At 39.7% G+C, this 20220-nt stretch overlaps 1 long non-coding RNA gene across 2 annotated transcripts in view; it reads right to left on the bottom strand.

Moving 5' to 3' along the window:
• The window catches only part of LOC123880538, a 50736-nt gene extending 30730 nt beyond the window's left edge, over positions 1-20006 (bottom strand). For both annotated transcript variants that reach the window (XR_006799279.1, XR_006799280.1), the window contains exons 1-2: positions 19597-20006; positions 9338-9464 (exon numbers count right to left, since the gene is read on the bottom strand). This is a non-coding gene — a long non-coding RNA (uncharacterized LOC123880538). The remainder of the gene's footprint in view (positions 1-9337; positions 9465-19596) is intronic.
• Positions 20007-20220: the final 214 nt, after the last annotated feature.

The following is a 20220-nucleotide window of genomic DNA, read 5'->3' as shown; positions in this document are numbered from 1 at the left end:
GTGGTTTTTCAGACTTCTCACACCTTTGAAAACTATCGGACTCACGATGTTTTTAGTTCACCGATAAAGCAAGTGATATTTAATCAAAGGCGATAACTAACAAACCGATTTTCTATGTAAAATGCTGTCTGTTAACGTAAAAAGTTATCTTTAACAGAATGACAGGACCCTATTTGTAACTATACCTTTCTACGCCTTTGAACAGCACTTAACAAAAGGCGGTTATTACGTTTTGTGTAGAGTTTAGACCACAGAACACATAAACCTAACGGGCTTTTGGCATGCAATCTCATGCGATGTATGAAGTTTAAGTTTTACAACCTAAAGGAATTCGTAAATTGAAATAACTGGTCAAGCGCGTGTCAGAACATGATTATGGTAGAGTTCCGTAGTCGTGCTTATAAAAACCGTCTTATTGTAAATCGGAAATAAGATTGATGAGAAACAAAGTTTTTTTTTCGGGTGAATTTTCGCTTTCTATAGTTTCATCCAAGTCCAACCAAACATAGTTAAGAGGGCTCTCTCCGTCACTCGTTTCCACTCGTTTCATACAATCGTAGTTCCAATTTCATTTGAATACTAAGCAATCTAAGTCCATGAAATTTTGCAGACATATTCTAGAAACTAATATCTATGTCTGTGGTTTTCCAGATTTCTGTTAAAATATTCGGTTTCAAAGTTACGCGGTCTTAAAATTTTCATACAAATCTTGGAACCCCTGTAATTTTAAAATTACATATTTTTAGAAAAATCTAAAACACCACAGACACAGATATTAGTTTCTAGAATATGTCTGCAAAATTTCATGGACTTTGGTTGCTTAATATTCAAATGAAATTGGAACTACGATTGTATGAAACGAGTGGAAACGAGTGACGGAGAGAGCCCTGTTAACAACCTATTGGTCTCACAATAATGGTGGTTTTTTTCTTGTAACTTTATACTACGAGTATCACTATATATGTACATACATAGTATATATTGTTATCAGTGATACTACGTGCGATTATTTTGGAATTCTTCAGATTTTCCAATTCAGGTAGAAGTTTAGAAAGTTGGGAAATTCAACTCACGCAGGTTCATTATTTCGTAACAATAGTTTTTTTCGAGAAACTGCCTAAGAAACCTCATAATGTCAAATAAAAGTTTTCTGGCTACCACTTGGTGTTTTTTAACCCCCGACCCAAAAAGAGGGGTGTTATAAGTTTGACGTGTGTATCTGTGTATCTGTGTGTCTGTGTATCCGTCTGTGGCATCGTAGCTCCTAAACTAATGAACCGATTTTAATTTAGATTTTTTTGTTTGAAAGGTGGCTTGATCGAGAGTGTTCTTAGCTATAATCCAAGAAAATCGGTTCAGCCGTTTGAAAGTTATCAGCTCTTTTCTAGTTATTACTGTAACCTTCACTTGTCGGGGGTGTTATAAATTTTTAATTTACACTTGTTTCTTCAAAAAACAGTTATGACACACGGACAGGCAGACACATTAGATGAAACTAAAACTATGGGTTCTTTGTTTTACTACTGATTTTATAAAAAAGAGAAAACTGTTTTTTAAACAGTAGTCTGCCCGTCTGGCTAATTATGAACGCGACAACGCGACGCTAGCACGACCTTAGACGGAAGTTTCACAGACAGGTAGATTTGCTGCAAATGGAATCAAATCGAAATCATTCATTTGCAGTTACAGAGGAGGTATTTTAGTGATTTTGTAAGTCTACAATCCGTCATACTGCGGGGCATGCAAAATTTGAAAACGCACTTGTTTTAGTTACAAATATATTATATTATTCTAGTTAGTTTACTACAAATATTGTTAAATTGAATTCTAGCTATTCCCTTTGGGTCCCGTTTTGCTATTTGTCATATTGGGGTCCCAAAGTGCTGGAATGGCGACCTCGCACCGGAAAACGCAGCGTTGGAAGACCCCCAACTCGGTGGATGGACGACATCAGGCGAGTAGCACAGAGCCGCTGGATTCAAGCGGCGCAAGACCGTGGTATTTGGAAGTGCCTACAAGAGACCTATGTCCATCAGTGGACGTCTAGGTTATTGATGATGATGATAATCATTACTTTGGCCTAAAATAGAAATTCAATGTGCACAAAGTCGTAAGCAACCGCTAGTTTTTAAATAAATATAGGTAGGTGATAGATACCTACATATTATTGCCACGCCTCTCACGGTCAATGCTCTCATCAGTCTAACCGTGTCATTGTACTTTGCCTTAGATTATTCCTAATCAATGACACCATCCAAATTCCATGTACCTACGCACGAACATTTAGCACATTGTTACTAAATCGTGAAAAAATGTACCCATATGGAATTAGTTTCTGACACGTATTCTGCGTTTGTTTGATGAAATACTTACTGGCTCTGAACTTTCAATTTTGAAAATTTCGAAAAACCTTGAAACACGTGTAGGTTTATTTTTCCTGGGAATCAACATTCAAAATATCCACTCTCTAGCGCTAATGGTGTCTGTAAAATTAAGGATTTTTGTTGGAAATTTGACCCTTTTTGAACGCCTTGATTTCCAAAATCCTTTCTTAGTGTGCATTTTCACCCCTCTATAAACTCACCCTCCAAAAATCTCTAGATCCAGCAATTTGGGCTGTAGGTACGAAATCTGTCAGGCAGTCACTCAGGAAAAAATCTTTTATTGAGTCGATAATATATCGATTTAACGAGAGTCGTAGTAAAATCAGTGTAGTGCATAATCATAATAATCACATTCACGTCTTAGGCACCAACCTGTTTAGTGCCGGAACAATCTGAAACATGTTTTCGTCGCTTGCAATACGGTTGGTAATTGTATGATAAATATTGTTGAAATAGATATCCAAGAAAAGGTTCACAAATTTAGAAATCGATCGAGACGCGCACGCGTGGTTCAGACGATTGCCATTCGTTGGTACCGAGCGATGACTGAATCGCGCAAATGATTAGTTAATATTATTTAATACGAAGCCTCTACCAGCGAAAAGTTTATGTACAACCGGCCAAGTGCGAGTCAGACTCGCGCACTACGGATTCCGTAGTCGGGTAATTTTTCCGACATTTTGTACGGTAAAACATGCATTATGCATAAAAATAAATGAAAATCTGTTTTAGAATGTACAGGTACAGCCCTTTCATATGATACCGGATTTATCAACTTTACTTGTGCTATGAGACCTACCTACCTGCCAAATTTCATGATTCTAGGTCAACGGGAAGTACCCGACCCGGGTTTTCTTTACGGCGGACGGACGGACGGATAGACAGACAGACAGAGAGACAAGTAGACAGAGAGACAACAAAGTGATACTATAAGGGTTCCGTTTTTCCTTTTGAGGTACGGAACCCTAAAAACATTCGAAATTCAATTAGAAAACATAATTTCATTTGTGCGACTCAAACTGAGATTTTTGTCTCTATCATTTGCATGAGATTACGTAACGGACAGAGCGCTATACTAACTTCTTTCCGCGAATAGAGAGTAGGAACGCGGCAGGTGGCTTCAAGCTCCTGCCCACGGTTCACACTGATTTCATTCAAATTCTTGGACTGCATCTTCAGTGAGACGTGTATAGTGCGTTTCATCAAATAGTACCTATGGCATTATGTTCCCTGTCCCTCTCCTCCCCTGTCTGTCCAAGTCATTGGCACCATATTTGCATAAGAGGACGCAGATTTTATTTATTTTCATTTGATTTTCCTGAATGAATGAAATCAAATGAAAATAAAATCTGCGTCTTCTCATGCCTATATGGTGCCAATGACCACCCAACAGACAGGGGAGCCAACATAAAGCCATAGGTACTATTCGATGAAATGCACTTTAGAACACGTTGTAGTTTTCTAGCGCGCGTTCAGTGCGTTTCAGCGTTCGGCGGCGATTCGCCCTGACCTCGGTTAAGCTAACGGCCCCCAATGCATTCGCCCGGGTTCAACGGCACTTGTTTTTAAGCCCCGACAACGCCATTCAACTTCCCCGTCCGTTGAGATTAATACGCGAGATTATAAAGATCGTATGCGGTTTTTGCGCTCGTATCGGATTGCATCGTTTTCTTGAGTCACTGATTGCTGGTAAAACACTTCACGTGGGAAGGTAGGTATAATGTTCTGAATTCGGAAAACTATGTTGTAAACAAAAGCATGTAGTATGTAAGGGAAGTAGCCCTAGAGCGTAAAATATCAAGTTCCTACACCCAGCAGGGTTTCTACGACAACCAGATTCTCCTTTTATTATATACTTGTTTTTTGTCTTGGTTGCAAGAAAGTTAGAAGTGTACTCCTAACTTTTTAACCCCCGACCCAAAAAGAGGGGTGTTATAAGTTTGACGTGTGTATCTGTGTATCTGTCTGTGGCATCGTAGCTCCTAAAATAATAAACCGATTTAAAGTTTATTTTGTTTGAAAGGTGGCTTGATCGAGTGCTCTTAGCTATAATCGAAGAAAATCGGTTCAGCCGTTTGAAAGTTATCAGCTCTTTTCTAGTTACTGTAACCTTCACTTGTCGGGGGTGTTATAAATTTTTAATTTACACTCAAGGGTTCCGATTTTCCTTTTGAGGTACGGAACCCTAAAAAACAGAGATCCGCACTGTTTTATCTAACATCCGTCATATCCGTCGGATTTTGCTCGTACAAAATGTAGAGAGCCTACGTCCACACCTGATTCCTTAAAATCCACTCAGAAGTTCAGGCATTACGGTGGAAAATATTATGTAATTATTTAAATACTATAAAAAAACATAACTACTATAATATGCTTACATACATAGACAGCTTAAAGTCATAACCCTTCCTTTTTGGTTTTGCCGTGGAAATGTGCGTTGGAATGATAGTAGTTATGCAGCGGGCGTGTGACGCAGAAGCCAGCCACTCTCCATGACCTTCCCAACGATATCGAATTCTGCTACGTTGAACAAACGATAAATGAGTACCAGATAATTCATATTTAACATAACTGACCCGCTCTGGCTTCACTCGAGTAAATAATTTGAATTTCGAAAATCTTATTCTTAACAGGGCTCTCTCCGTCACTCGTTTCCACTCGTTTCATACAATCGTAGTTCCAATTTCATTTGAATATTAAGCAACCAAAGTTCATGAAATTTTGCAGACATATTCTAGAAACTAATATCTGTGTCTGTGGTGTTTTAGATTTTTCTAAAAATATGTAGTTTTAAAATTACAGGGGCTCAAAGATTTGTATGAAAATTTTTAAGACCGCGTAACTATGAAACCGAATATTTTAACAGAAATCTGGAAAACCACAGACATAGATATTAGTTTGTAGAATATGTCTGCAAAATTTCATGGATTTTGGTTGCTTAATATTCAAATGAAACTGGAACTACGATTGTATGAAACGAGTGGAAACGAGTGACGGAGAGAGCCCTCTTAAATTTCAAAAAATCCGTACTTCTACAACGTTTTCCGAAATCCCAAATACCAATTTTCATGGATATAACTTCCAAAAGATAGACTTTTATTACAAACTTGAAAATCCTGGAACACGAAACTAAAAACCAAAATACCTAATAGTAAATAATACTAATGACGATAACGATACCCCACTTGGTATAGTTACCTAACTTTGAAAAATGAAACACATTTTAAATTTTTTTTAAAGATGCAACCACAAATTCACGGTTTTCGGATTTATTCCTCGCCGCGTCGTCGCGTTGCCTTGCCTCGCCAACTGTGTCGAATTAACACTAAATAGAGTGAATAAAATCAATAATGTTATCATAATCACGCGGTCATGGTACAAGTATCTAAAAGATAGAATCGTGTGAAAATTCGCTGAAATGTATACGTGAAAACGACTCCGGTACGCACGTCATGCCTCTCTTATCATAAACGCAGTCCTGCAGCGTCATGATTTATCAACATGGCTGGTGGTTACAAATTACTTTACTTTCTTTGAACACGACTGATATGACATCAAAAACGCACTATGAGCAGTGTTGCCAACTGTTTTCCAATGCATGCACAAAATTATGCCCAAAAGTGCACTTGATTGTGCTAATTTTGTTAAAAAAGTATATCACTAAATGGTTGAAAACTAGAAAACAATATAATTCTGTTTTCAAATTCATTTCAAATTTTCAGTTGTATCAAATCTAAGAAAGGTTTTAGTGCCTCAATAGCTCAACGGTTGAGGAGGGGACTGAATTCCGAAAGGTCGCCGATTCAAACCCCACCCGTTGCACCATTGTCGTACCTACTCCTAGCACAAGTTTTACGCTTACTTGGAGGGGAAAGGGGAATATTATTCGTTTTTAGAACGCTGATATTCTTTTTTGTCGGGGGTGTTAATACAAAAATATGATTTCTATGTAAAAGTTCAAAAACTTATTTTGAATCAATGCAGAACGATTTCAATTTCTATTGTGCATTTGAATACTGATTTTTCATGCATTTCTAAAGGTGTCCATTTGAATGAGTCTGTTTGTGTGTGATATAATAATCCGTTCATGAATGTCGGCAGTTATGTATGATTATGAATGAAACTGAAAGTAGTAATTTTAGATATGTAGAGCTTGGGGCACGTTAAGTGTACACGCCACGCTGCAATGTGTTTGTAAAATGTAGGTAGTACACCGTTAAGCTCTAGTTTCGTAGCATAGCGGGCTGACAATTAGCAATAGCTTGGTATATAGCGATCAATGATGTCGTTCTCTATTGAAAGATGGCACAGTTTCTTAGAGAGCATTTTTAGGATTTCGTAGTAAACAAGGAGTCGTTATAGTTTCGCCCTGTCCGTCCGTTCGCGTCTTAGCTCAGAGACTATTAGTACTAGAAAGCTGTAATTTACAAATTCACGTACAAAGTGGTAAACATGAACATTTGCAGCACCATTTGGTACCCCGATGCGTTTTCAACCTTTCAGGAATTTGTTGGACCGCCCCTTGAATAACATCTAGTGGGAACACCACCGGTGGGAATTGATTCCACAGTTTGCACGCGCGTGAAAAAAAGTATCTGGTACAACGCTGCCGTCCTAACGAAGAGAGCAATAACTAGGTTTCGACTACTTTCGAGATATTCGCGGTTATGATTAGCTACTTACAAATCGTAATATTACATATTGCAGTTTTGATAACCAACAGAACCGAAACTACTGAAGATACAAAAAAGACATCCAAGGCGAAAATATAGAGCTCATTTTCCTGATTACGGATATGGTCTTAAGTCAATTTGCCCAAAAACTCGACTTATTGCACTCTTTGTTAGGACGGCAGAACGGGCGGTCGAAGTGCACCAGGCACCCAAGTGGTGAGTGTGAAATTGCTTGCGGTAACGTGCAGTGCGGTTGTAGAAAAATACTGTGGTCAAACAGCTCTTCATAGCACTCCCCATTATAAAGGGAATAAACCACGCAAAGAGAGTTTACGTCTCTGCGGTGCTCCAGGTTTTCCAACGAGCCGGTAAGTTTGGGATCGTCCACAAGTCGAACCGCCCACCTTTGGATCCGATCAAATGGAAGGAGTTGGTACTGAATGAATTGGGTCGGTAATGGAAGAATAACATAAATGCAGCGAATAACAACAATTGCGATTGTACGTAGGTATTAATGATTGATGTGGATTTTACAGAATCGACCTACAGAATCAAACTCGAGTTCACTCCGCCACGGAGCTTATAGACTGATTCTATAAATTTTAACTGCATTGGTACGTATAATTTTTTTGTCTTATATTTAACATGTGTAAATTAAAAATTTATAACACATCCGACAAGTGAAGGTTACAGTAACTAGAAAAGAGCTGATAACTTTCAAACAGCTGAACCGATTTTCTTGGATTATAGCTAAGAACACTCTCGGTCAAGCCACCTTTCAAACAAAAAAAAAATTAAAATCGGTTCATTCGTTTAGGAGCTACGATGCCACAGACAGATACACAGATACACACATAAAACTTATAACACCCTCCCTCTTTTTGGGTCGGGGGTTAAAAACAAAATAGACAACGTAAGCGTCAAATATAGACGACAAAAAAAATAAACAGTGCCGATGTTAACAAGGCGATGGTTGCTAGGTGGTTGATTGTACGCGGTTATCGGATGAGCTACCCGGCTGGCACCTTCCCAAAAATTATAAACAGAAACGCCAGCGTGTTCGTGCAATCGTATCATTCCGAATTTCTAACAGTTCTTCAAAACATTTACAATCTCATCATCATCATTCTCAACAGATTGACGTCCACAGCTGGACATAAGTCTCTTGTAGGGACTTCCACAGCTGGACATAAGTCTCTTGTAGGGACTTCCACAGCTGGACATAAGTCTCTTGTAGGGACTTCCACAATCCACACGCCACGGTCTTGTGGTGCCTTGGCTGGGCTTTCGGGAAAAAGTGAAGAATTAGGTACGTGATTCAGGGTTTTTGGAAATTCCACCCCTCACTCATTTTCAAATATTCCACTTCGAGTAAAGTAGTGCATTTTTAGGGTTCCGTACCTCAAATGGAAAAACGGAACCCTTATAGGATCACTTTGTTGTCTGTCTGTCTGTCTGTCCGTCCATCGTGTCTGTCAAGAAACCTATAGGGTACTTCCCGTTGACCTAGAATCATGATTTTTTTTTAAAGAATATTAGCCACGCTATGATTAGCATGACTACTACTTCCCTTTCCCCTACAATTAAGCGTAAAGCTTGTGCCATAAGTGAGTACGACAATAGTGCACGGGGTGGGGTTTGAACCGCCGACCTTTCGGAATTCAGTCCGCTTCTCAACCGTTGAGCTATCGAGGCTCTTTCTCAATTATCACAGACCCGTGCTTTCTTTGCACATCAAATGCGTTCATATTACTTACATGGCATATAGATAAAATTCGTGATCGGTAGATTAATGAGTAAGAGATTGCGCTCTACAAAATAATGTGATCCAAGTGTCGTAGTTTTAAACCTTGATTTTAGGTATGTATGTAGGGTGTCTACTTATTTTTACTTAGGCATTTACTACATATTATCATTGTTGTAAGCCTAGTGGTTAGGACGTCGGCCTTCTTTTCGGCAGGTCGAGGATTCGATCCCAGGCACGCACCTCTAACCTTTCGGAGTTATGCGCATTTTCAGCAATTAAATATTGCACTTGCTTTAACGCTGAAGGAAAACATCGTGAATGTCTGGGAGTTCTTCATAATGTTATCAAAGGTGTGTGAAGTCTGCCAATGCACACTTGGCCAGCGCGGTAGACTATGGCCAAACCCCTTCTCTCTGTAGTATATCAACGCGACGGTGGGTTGATCTATTGATCATTGTTGTACATAAACAAAGGAAGCAGTATGTCAAGCAGCCATAGAAAAACATATAATGATGTAAAATAGAACAACTTACCGTGAACTGACGCACAGAAAGATTTTAAAGCCACTTTCAATGCATTGCTTCCTCGAAAGCTGTGAGTGTGCGATGAGGTATTGATTTCTGTCTTCACTGCGCCTCTTACATTCGGGTTTCGATGGTTCTGCGAACAAACAAGCAGGTCTTATATACATATATATAAGAATACTTTTTTTCGATGATAAGTTAGGCCTTAATCTGGTGGTAAGTGGCAATGCAGTCTAAAATGCAAACGTTCTAACCTCAAAGGGGTGCGACAGTTTTATTAAACAGCTAAAACGCTTGGCGGCAACTCAAAAACTACTAATATTAGTAAATTATAAATTCGCATATTGTTGAGAATCAAATCCGGAACCTCCCACTTATAAGCCCACAGCGCACCACTGCACCAGTGAGATATATTAATAAAACAACATATTTCTAAACTTTTTGCATCCGAACCTACAAAATCTATTGAAACCACAAAAAATGAGGTATTTCAAGGTTTTGTAGCAGGTAGGTAGGTACCTCCTTTCGAATTTCTAATTTACCCTTAAGTGATAAATATTGAACGAGTGAATACAAACAGCACAAAGCATAATTTCACAAAATTATCTTAGCATTTTTATGAAACACGAAATATTATTATTATTGATTGTACTTCATGACCACTGAGCGCTAAACCAGTTGGTTAAATGGTGTGTGTTTATGTCAGTCTGCAAACCAAAGAGTTGTATTGTTACTAGAGGAGGAATGTCAAAGGATAATCGCATTGTTACCACAAGAAAACCTATAGTGATCAATGGAAAGGGAACACAACCCTCAGCAATGAAAAATATGACACAGAGAACTGGTGCTCTCCTGAGTGTAAATTTTGAACTTAAAATCAATCTAAGTTGATTCAGTGAATAGTTAGCTAGAATCATCGTAAAACTACAGAATATAAGTTTATGTTTTGATCCCCTGAATATGAGGCCAACGTTTTTTTTTTTATTCACTATAGGCAAGCGCTTGACCACAATCACACCTGATGGAAAGTGATGATGTGGTCTAAGATGGAAGGCATTTACCTAGAAGGTGCCTATTCACTCTTGTTTTAAAGATACCCGGATTGTAATTGGTAGGAAACACAGATCGCGGAAGAGTATTCCAAACCGTAGCCATGCGTATGAGGAATGAAGACGCAAAACGTTTCGTACGTGTAGATGGAATGTCGACGGCATAAGGATGGAAACTCGCCCGACGTCTTGCGGTTCGGTGGTAAAATGGTGAACGTCTAAATTACCCTCCGATTAGTAAGTCAACATTAAATCAAGTATTTTTCCGAAGTAGACAAGTTAATAAGACTACATAATACATCATTATCTTACAAATTCAACAATTGACAATCAAAACAGTAATACCTACACAATTTTAATAAATGATTTCGATTTTGACTAATGCTCTCACACACTAGCAAGTTAACGTGTTCTGTCTCACTCCCCAATCAGCCCACGTGACTTTCTGTGAGTGATTTCAACTGACTACTTATTAATATACTTCGTTGACCAAACCTAACTTTGGTAGAATTTCACCAGTTACGACTTTTTCATTCAGTAAGTTGGCACTGAACCGGCTTTTATTTTGTTTATAAGTAATAATAAGCTGCTCCCGACCGAATTTTGGGCGCGGCGTCAATTTCTATAGAGATTAGCCAACTGCGTGGGAGATATTAGGGTGTGTGCGCAAACACAGGTGTTCTCTCTGGACAGAAATCCGACACGACCAGAGAGAGATCAAGTGAATCTCCGAGGCATCACAGTGACATACCGCCAACTTCATAACTTCAGAGTAGTACTGATAATTTATTAACAGAAAAACCCAGAACCTACTTTGAACTTTGTTTAAATTAAAATGTGTTTTAATTTTCAAAGTAGGATAACTATACCCAGTAGGGTATCATATGAAAGGGCTTTATCTTATTTTTTATTCTAAAACAATTTTTCATTTAGTTTTATACATAATAGTTTTTTATTATCGTGCAAAATGACGAAAAAATACCCGAGTACGGAACCCGCGGTGCGCGAGTCTGACTCGCACTTGACCGGTTTTTTTATCATAATGACGCAACTCGCACTGTAATTTTTATACATTCTTTATATTAAATAGTTCTATACATTCAATAGTTCCAAACTTTTGCTTTGTTGACGTTGCGCCTGATGTATGTCTCCTGCTCTATGTCTAAATTCTAACTCGATGCCGCAAACACAAAAGAGAGGAGAAAATCTGTTGCGTAAATGGACACTTTTTGTGCCCATCGAAAGATGGCTATTTAAGGGTCCCGTATACCTGCGCGTTTACGTAAAAAAAACTTGACTTTTAGGGTACAAAGAATATTGACAATGTCAACTTCTTGCCTTATTAATTTAGCCAAACCACATTGCATCTGAATCGGTGAGATAGGCTTTCAACTCCTTTAAATTTTAGACATTCATAAGTAGGTGAATTTAGCTTTTTATTTCCACTACCCAAAACAATAATATCATAGGGAAAAACAAATCGGAATGTAAATAAATTTTCCACTGAACCACCATGTGGAGGTTGCAGCATAAAATAGATGCCTGGAAAGATGAAGATGGATTACTACTTCTTTGGAAAGAGCACAAGGTTCTTAGAACAAATGGACCATGAAATTCTTTGTCAATGAAGCAAGTCCGACTGTTAAAGATGTTATGAAATAAGTTTGTAATAAATAGGTACCTACTATAGGAAATGGTGCAAGACCAATTTTTTGTCAATGACAGATTTGTTCTTTCTAAACGAATGATATGTGGTGCGGAAAAGTGCATAGAGCGTACTAAAACGGTGTTGACTACATGCTACCATGGCCTATATTACTTAATCGGATTTTTTTAAACATAACAAGTGTGCGCTGGGAATTATTTTCTTAATAAAAAGTCGACGTAGGACACACCTAATTAAAAAACCGGCCAAGTGCGAGTTAGACAGTCGCGCACCAAGGGTTCCGTACTCGGGTATTTTTCCCTACATTATGCACCATAAATCAAAAACTATTATGCACAAAAATAAATAAAAATCTGTTTTAGAATGTACAGATAAAGTTCTTTCATATTATGATACCCCACTTGATATAGTTATCTTTAAAAATTGAAACACATCTTAATTTTTTTTAATTCACGGTTTTCAGATTTATTCCTTTACTTGTGCTATAAGACCTACTTACCTGCCAAATTTCATGATTCTAGGTCAACGGGAAGTACCGTATAGGTTTTCTTGACAGGACGGACAGACAGACAGACAACAAAGTGATCCTATAAGGGTTCCGATTTTCTTTTAAAACAAAATACGTAATCTTTTAAATCTACTGTAGCAGTTCCGTACTACGGGAGTAACGAAAGCGATATTTTTTACACTTTCGGTTATTAGGAAGTGAGTACTTACGTATTACCTACTTATTGCCCACAATCGATTTCTTCGTACTTATCGGAATGCCAAATAGTTAGGCGGATACGTGTTGTTGCGATACCGAGGGTAAATAACCGTTACTCGGAGGAGTCGGACGACAGTGGACTCGATGTGTTCGCGGTCACGTCGGCCATGTTAATTGCGTGCAGACCCGCTCTACTTGGTGTAACGGCATGTTGGCTGCGCACCGCGTGCCTCTTCGTCTGGTTTTTTGGACCCTTGCATCCATAACAAATGTACCTATCAACCGCGCAACTGAACGCTCAATTCCTTCCAGCATACCTACTTGATCACTACTTTTATAAAACGCTCAGCTCAATTTTCTTGCTCGTGCTAATCTCAGAAACTCTATGGATTTACGATTTTCACCGATGAATAGACCAAATTATCTGAGAAGATTTATGTCTATAGTAGAGTTGGTGTAAATAGGCCGTACCTACTATATTAAAAATTGTAGAAAAGTATGTCTAAAATTGCGCTACTTGAGAGCTCTACCTATTGGGAACTTATTTGGGACGCTGCATAAATTGTTAGATTTGTTATGTAGGTAAGTAGGTATTCTGAAAACGTCAGATTGATTTGTCAGCTAAATTTTATTTGGCGATTAAAAAAATCGGCCAATTTAGTTTAATTTTCGCTTAAACAACTCAGCGACACGCTTAGAGCTTATCAGAACATGATTCTTGTTCTAAATAATACATCTAATGCGTACTAGGTACGTAGAAGTCGCTGTCAATATTAAATAGTTTTTGAAGTAAGTATAAGTTTATAATATATATAATCTGACTGAGATATTATGGCAGAGGGAATCAGTAAACCGAAAGCACATAGATAGGTATATATAGGACTATACATATATATAAACTACTGAACACTACCCTTCCGCAGTACGATAAAAATACAGTCGCATTGCTCACACGATCGGTAAGTACTGCATTCAAACCTTATTCATTCAAATGCGACCATAAGACTCCAAGTCACGTATAATCGCGCTCAAGTTAATATTAATGATACTTTACAACACCGAGGGAACTATGACTTTAAGACAAAACTTACTAGTATGTACGTACTTACTGTCTTTACTGTAAAATCTTGTGTATAATCCGTACAGAATAACTTCTCACGCGCCATTTCAACTCTATGGGTCAACTGTAATGTCAAAAGTACGGTTCACCTTAAAAATAAGGACTGAAATCGTACTTTTGACATGACATTTGACACATAAAGTTAAAATGACGCGTGAGAAGTCTTTTTAACCCCCGACCCAAAAAGAGGGGTGTTATAAGTTTGACGTGTGTATCTGTGTATCTGTCTGTGACATCGTGGCTCCTAAACTAATGAACCGATTTTTTTTTTTGTTTGAAAGATGGCTTGATCGAGAGTGGTCTATAATCTAAGAAAATCGGTTCAGCCGTTTGTAAGTTGTAACTCTTTTCTAGTTACTGTAACTTTCACTTGTCGGGGATGTTATAAATTTTTAATTTACACTTGTTGTACGGATTATACACTAGACTATACAGTAAATTTACGTTAACAATAAGTACGTACCTACTAGTAAGTTTAATGCTTTATAATATCTACATGCATCATAAAACAATAATATGTATATAATATGTGCCAAAACGCAAGGCTACTGAAAATATTTGGAAGTTAAATAGATCAGATGTGCAAAAATAAATTTTAATGAAAAGAAAGCAGCGGACAAATCTTCATACTAATACAACATTCAAAAGCAGTCATAATACTGCAAGCAATTTTCCGGTATAACATATTTTAATGAAAGGTAATACCTACCTAGTACCTAATACCTGTACCTATTGGAAGTGGAAGGAGAAATATAAATAAATAAATAACCTAACATATTCATGCCGATCTTCAACACGCATTACTTTTTATTAAATCAGTCAAATACCTACGTCTGCAATGAACAGCAACAATGATGACGTCATATCCGCAATGGACACTTTATGAAGTGAGCGTTAATGTCCATATAATTGATTATTACAGTTTTAACTAACGCTAATGAGCTTGACTCACTAACCGAGTAATTTTTAAACACTTTTATTTAGCTTCACTTTCGTACAACGATCTCTATTTTTCGTACATTTTTTATCCGATTACGGCAAAACCAAAACCTTTTTTGTAACCTGTCATTTGTGTTTTGTGCTGCAATAAAGTATATACCTACCCACTTGCCAAACTTCATGATTCTAGGTCAACGGGAAGTGCCCTATAGGTTTCTTCACAGACAGACAGAGAGGCAACAAAGTAATCCTATAAGGGTTCCTTTTTTCCTCTTGAGATAAGGAACCCTAATAACGTTAAAAGTCACTATAAGCTTTCGTTAGATTCTATGTAACAAGCATAGACAGTAGAATCCAGGTAACAATTACTACAATACAACCTACACGGAAAGAGGTCGCTATGAATGAGACTAATTGGTTGAAATTGAGTTCTCACAAAAGTTATTATAGTACTCTGTTTCCTTTTATTGTTTTCCATGGTTCTCACTAGACATCGACCGCTTCGCATAAGCCTCGAATTGTGTCAATTTATGACCAGAAGAAACGGAAATAACTTGACCTGACTTATTTTGGTTTTGTAATATTAGCTTTTTCTCACTAACTTGCGATACCAAAATACCAGATGCCCTAGTGAACTTTTCAAGTTAATTAATGAAACATGTACGAAGACGAAAATAAATTACACATATAAAAATACTTGTTATGACCGACTAACTGACTCGCCTAAATGCAGGTCCTTTTCCAGCCTTTATGAACTAAGATATAATTTTTGGAAATTCCATCCTTAGAGGGGCTAAAAAGGGGATGTAAGTTTCTATGAAATTGCGTCATTTTTCAGATAAACCTTGTAAAAATTTGTATTTGGAATTTGTTCAGAAAATAAGAAATACGTGTTCCAGAATTTTTTTAAGCCCCCTCCCAAGAGGGTTAAATATGAGATGAATATCCGTTATTTTTAAGTTATACCTACATATCTATGAATATTCGTATTTGGGCTTTGTGACAAAAATAATGAAGTAGGTAATGTAAGTGTTTCAGGATTTTTGAGAGTTCTATCCTTTGCGCCTATTTCCAAGAATTCCACTCAAGTGAACCTGGTCAGCTAGTCTGTGATAAAGGTAGGATGAGCGTCTTCTGAGAAGTCCGCACTTAGGCAGACCCTAGAGTAACTTTTCCACTAACAACTTGCATCTGAGGAGATGCAAGTTTCACAACGGTTCAAGTGAATCAGATAGAGGATACGGATCCAGACGTTGCTACAGACGGTTGGAACAACCCTGATATAGGCTGCGAGTCAGTAGTGCGCGAGACCGAGAGCGCTTTCTTTCACATGCCTGGCATTGCGTGTGTTAGCAGAGGCTTCGTTACACCCCACTTCACACGAGGCCTGCATTCGCGGTTTATATCCTACGATACTCATCATACCGAATAGCAGCTGAGAGATGCCATATTATACTAGAGCCCGTGATGTCCCGAAAATCGGCCTAAACCTAACTGATGATCTAGAAAGTCAATCACGCTTAGTATTTAAAGAACTTCAGTTTTTAGATTACAATAAAACTTAAAGCTAGCCTTAGCTACTTGCTATACAAATCATGCCCGCGTGGAATGGTGCCAAGAATGCTGGCTGCATTCCCGCGCTGGACAGCCAGGTTGATCCGTTGCGCAAAAAATGAGCCAGCCCGTCTGTCACCCAATGAAGCTCTTAATCACAGCAAAATGTCTCGCAAAATTTTTCAGCACTAAGACTTACGGCCTCAGGGTCTCCACGGCAAACGGAACAAAAATGTAACTCTCGATAAGAGAGGCATACTCGCGCCGCTTACTGTTTCAGCCATTTCAGCTGCGATTTCCGGTCTTGTCATCATTAGAACTATATGCGAGCCAGAGATCATGCTATGACTTAGCCCGACCTAAAGAAATGTCTCCTGACCGAATATCGACCACGGCGGCTTATCTCAATAAAGACTAGCCAACAACGCAGCGGGTATGATAATGTACAAGTCCGCAAATATACACAACAAGTGCACTCTCTATTCCCTCACTCTCAGTCATGGGGCGGCAGTCTGATATGTTCGTACTCCGGCGAGAGATCAGGTGCAAGACAATCAGCTTTTCTAACGAACAAGATGTAGCATACCATATGAACATTTGCCGTACGAGAAATAGGGTGCAAGACTAACAGCTTTATATCAAAGTATATAGTTCTTAGAAAGGCTGAGGAAAGAACAGAATGTAGCATGCCCAATGAACATTTGCCGTACTCAAGCAAAAAATCAGACGTTGATCAAAATGGCTTTACGTGCTCTAAGTATTTTTTAGAACGGCTAAGTAAAGAACAAGATGGAGCATACGTATTGAAGATTTGCATCTTTTTGAATGAGCAATTATTACTTGTCATGTTAGTAAGCACTATTATAAAAAATGTTCAGATAAAAATTAGCATTTTAATGCGGTTTGCTTCAGTTCTAGAAACTACATAGCAGGAAGTCCGTTCCACATTAGAGACCTACATTCTTTTTTCTCAAGAATCATTGCTTCTCAGCTTCGAACAATTATTATTATTATTAACTCTAATCTTTTTAGGTCGGAACTTAATTCAAAGTAACTTTTCTGATGTAATGTTTTGGTCTAAGATCCTGCCCAGGATCGACTCTCGTTCTTACGACGTACCTACATACATACATTTGGTTGAGGATGGGTAGATATATGTTATTCATAACATTCACATTACACAGCTAGTATCAGCCGTAAGGAAAAAAGCCTTAAGTATTTAAAAGTTACAATTTTCCATTTCGTAAGTTCTCAACTTATCGTGTCTCTTTAATATGTCGAGAAAGAATTCCGTGAGCAAATTCGATCTGAAACTTTTCATCTTCCATAAGTTGTAAGAGTTTACGATAAATTACATTCTTATAAGCGTATTTACATGAGCAAAATCGTAAGTAAATTACCTAAGCAACTTATGGGAGTAAAATTTACAGGTGTAATGGCGACCAAAGAGGCAATTTAACAACACTATTAGGTGCCTAATTGTTGGCAGTTATAATCGTTCAGAATTGGCAACTCGTTTTTCTCGCTCTCATTGGGAAAGAGAGAGACCGATGACTCGTTTCTCGCTCCAACATGCGCGCGCAATTTTTTACTGACCCGCAACTTGTTGCCCAACCAGCACCCCTCTGATAATAATAATTCCTGCGAAAGATAAAACTCTAGCAATGTGCCTACTGTCTATGCCCCCGTCAGTGCGTTCAAAACTTCAAACCCTCATTTTGTTGAAATGACGCAGGATGAAATGAACACTGCCACATCTTTTCCCAAAAGATTCTGAACATTTGACTCTTTAGCGATTCAAAGACTATTCTCATATTTCACATCTTTAGTAGAAGTCGTTTTGAAAATAAGTTGTTATAAATTGGATCAGCTAAAGTTGTATGAATGACATGGAAAATGTAAAGATGTTAGAGCACATGAGTATAATAAGACAAGGGAGTCGCTAATTCAAAAGATCGGCTCGATGCGAGCGGGCGTTAGCACGACTCGCGGGTTCTCCGAGTGCATCGTATCCTGGCAATAACTGACCTAAGACTAGACGCAGCGAGGGTCGCGTCGCACCTGGCGGTCGGGCCGCTCGTTTTTATGCAGCGATTCTATCTGTCGGTGGCGGTTTATTTGAATAATGCGCGCGCAGATGGCGCGAGCGCAGGGTACGCCAGGCCTGGCGCCAGTGCATAGTGCACCGTATCGCGGGCGCACAGGGCCCAGCGCCTCGTCCCGATGCCGAGTTGTAAACAAACCGGGCGAGGGCAATGGCTGCCTGCCACTCCCCGCGCTCGTCGCGCCGGCGACGCCATTCAACCGGGAAGTTCACGCTTTATTTTTAGTTTCATGAAGCGGGCTTTGCCGTATTATAAAATATAACGGAATTTGCTGGCTTTTGTAGTCACTATTTATACGAGTGCAGATTTCTACATCGTTTTGACCAAAACCAAACTTGATCATGGGCCCATTGATTTGATCAAATGAGCAATGTACGAGTACCTACCCACCTACCTACGAATTTTCGCTCATATTATGTAAGTATCCAGAGAAATTAAGACATCAGATAGAGCTACGCTGGTATTCGTAAGATAAGTAAGTAAGATAATGATTTAGGTTGTAAATAAAGGAATTGCTATGTCAGAGGGCAGATCAATGTTTCGAAATATTGCACGCTCGCTAAAAACCGGTTCTGTAAAAAGATCGCTATTCACAATAATGTAAGGGACTCGTCTCAATAAGGCCAGGTGTGAACACCGGGGTCAATGAACTCTCTGCAGTATGACAAGTACTTAACTGAGCGATGTCGTCATCGAGATGTCTCACGCACGCGGGGTGAAGCACTTCCGCTGCGGCGACGCGTACGGCGTAGTTATCTAACGGCATTGACATTGGAAATACCGAGGCCCTGCCGAGCGCTCCGAGGCCAAGTGCGTGGTAGAGCCGCTGCCGAGGGCTGTTGTCTTCGGCGTGGTCCGCGGCCACGGCCGCCGCGGCGGTCGGCGGAGTCAATGACCCGAGGGCGCGGGAGGGTGCGCGCGCACGCAGCGGTGCCCCGCCTTTATTTATTACGCTACGCGCGGCGCGCTCGGCGCCGGCAGCGCGCGGCGGGGCGGAGGCCGCATTCCGGGCGCCCGGCGCCGGGGCCCGCAGCCGCAGCTAAAATAACGCGCCCGATCGCCCGACATCTCGAACATCGACCGACCACACTAGCGAATCACACTTAAAATAAGCCATCTCAAAACTTACCCGAATTCGGGGCGAACACGTGCGCCGACCTCGTGAACCGCTCCGACGTCTCGGGCACGGCCACCTTTCGCACTGTCCATCGTGTCCAAATTATCATCGCAAAAGAGCACGTCGATCGCACGGACTCGAACATTTTTGCAATGTGCATTACTTCAATAATTATTTATGATACAAGTTAACACAGAAGTTCACATGGCGCGCGCGAAGTGCCGTCGCGGGGCGTACGGATACGCGTTAACTCGGGAGGCGGTATGACGCATTAGTGAGCGCGCGGCGCGACTCTACAGTATGCGCAAGGAAACGGGGCGACCGACGTAGAGATGCGGGGCCGAGGGGCTCCCCACACTCCGCGGCTCCGTGCTGCCCTCTACCCGGGCTCATCGACCGCACGACGCCCTCGTCGCAGCCCGCGCGTATGCTGCTGCCCGCGCGAGGCACTCACGCCAAGCGTTCCCGCTTTCCGCCCCATCTCTACCACAGCGATGCAACGCCTTGCATACTCATACACCTGTAACTGCATCACCATCACTGACACACTCACTGAACCAACCCCGACTAGAACGAACACATATTGTACTCTTAGGTAGGTAGATACTTGACCAAGTAAAATTAGGTTCCTTCCCT

This window comes from Maniola jurtina, chromosome Z (assembly GCF_905333055.1).
Source record: "Maniola jurtina chromosome Z, ilManJurt1.1, whole genome shotgun sequence".
Lineage (NCBI taxonomy): Eukaryota > Metazoa > Arthropoda > Insecta > Lepidoptera > Nymphalidae > Maniola > Maniola jurtina.
Note: the sequence above shows the minus strand (reverse complement) of the source record. Positions and strands in the feature narration are given on the sequence as shown.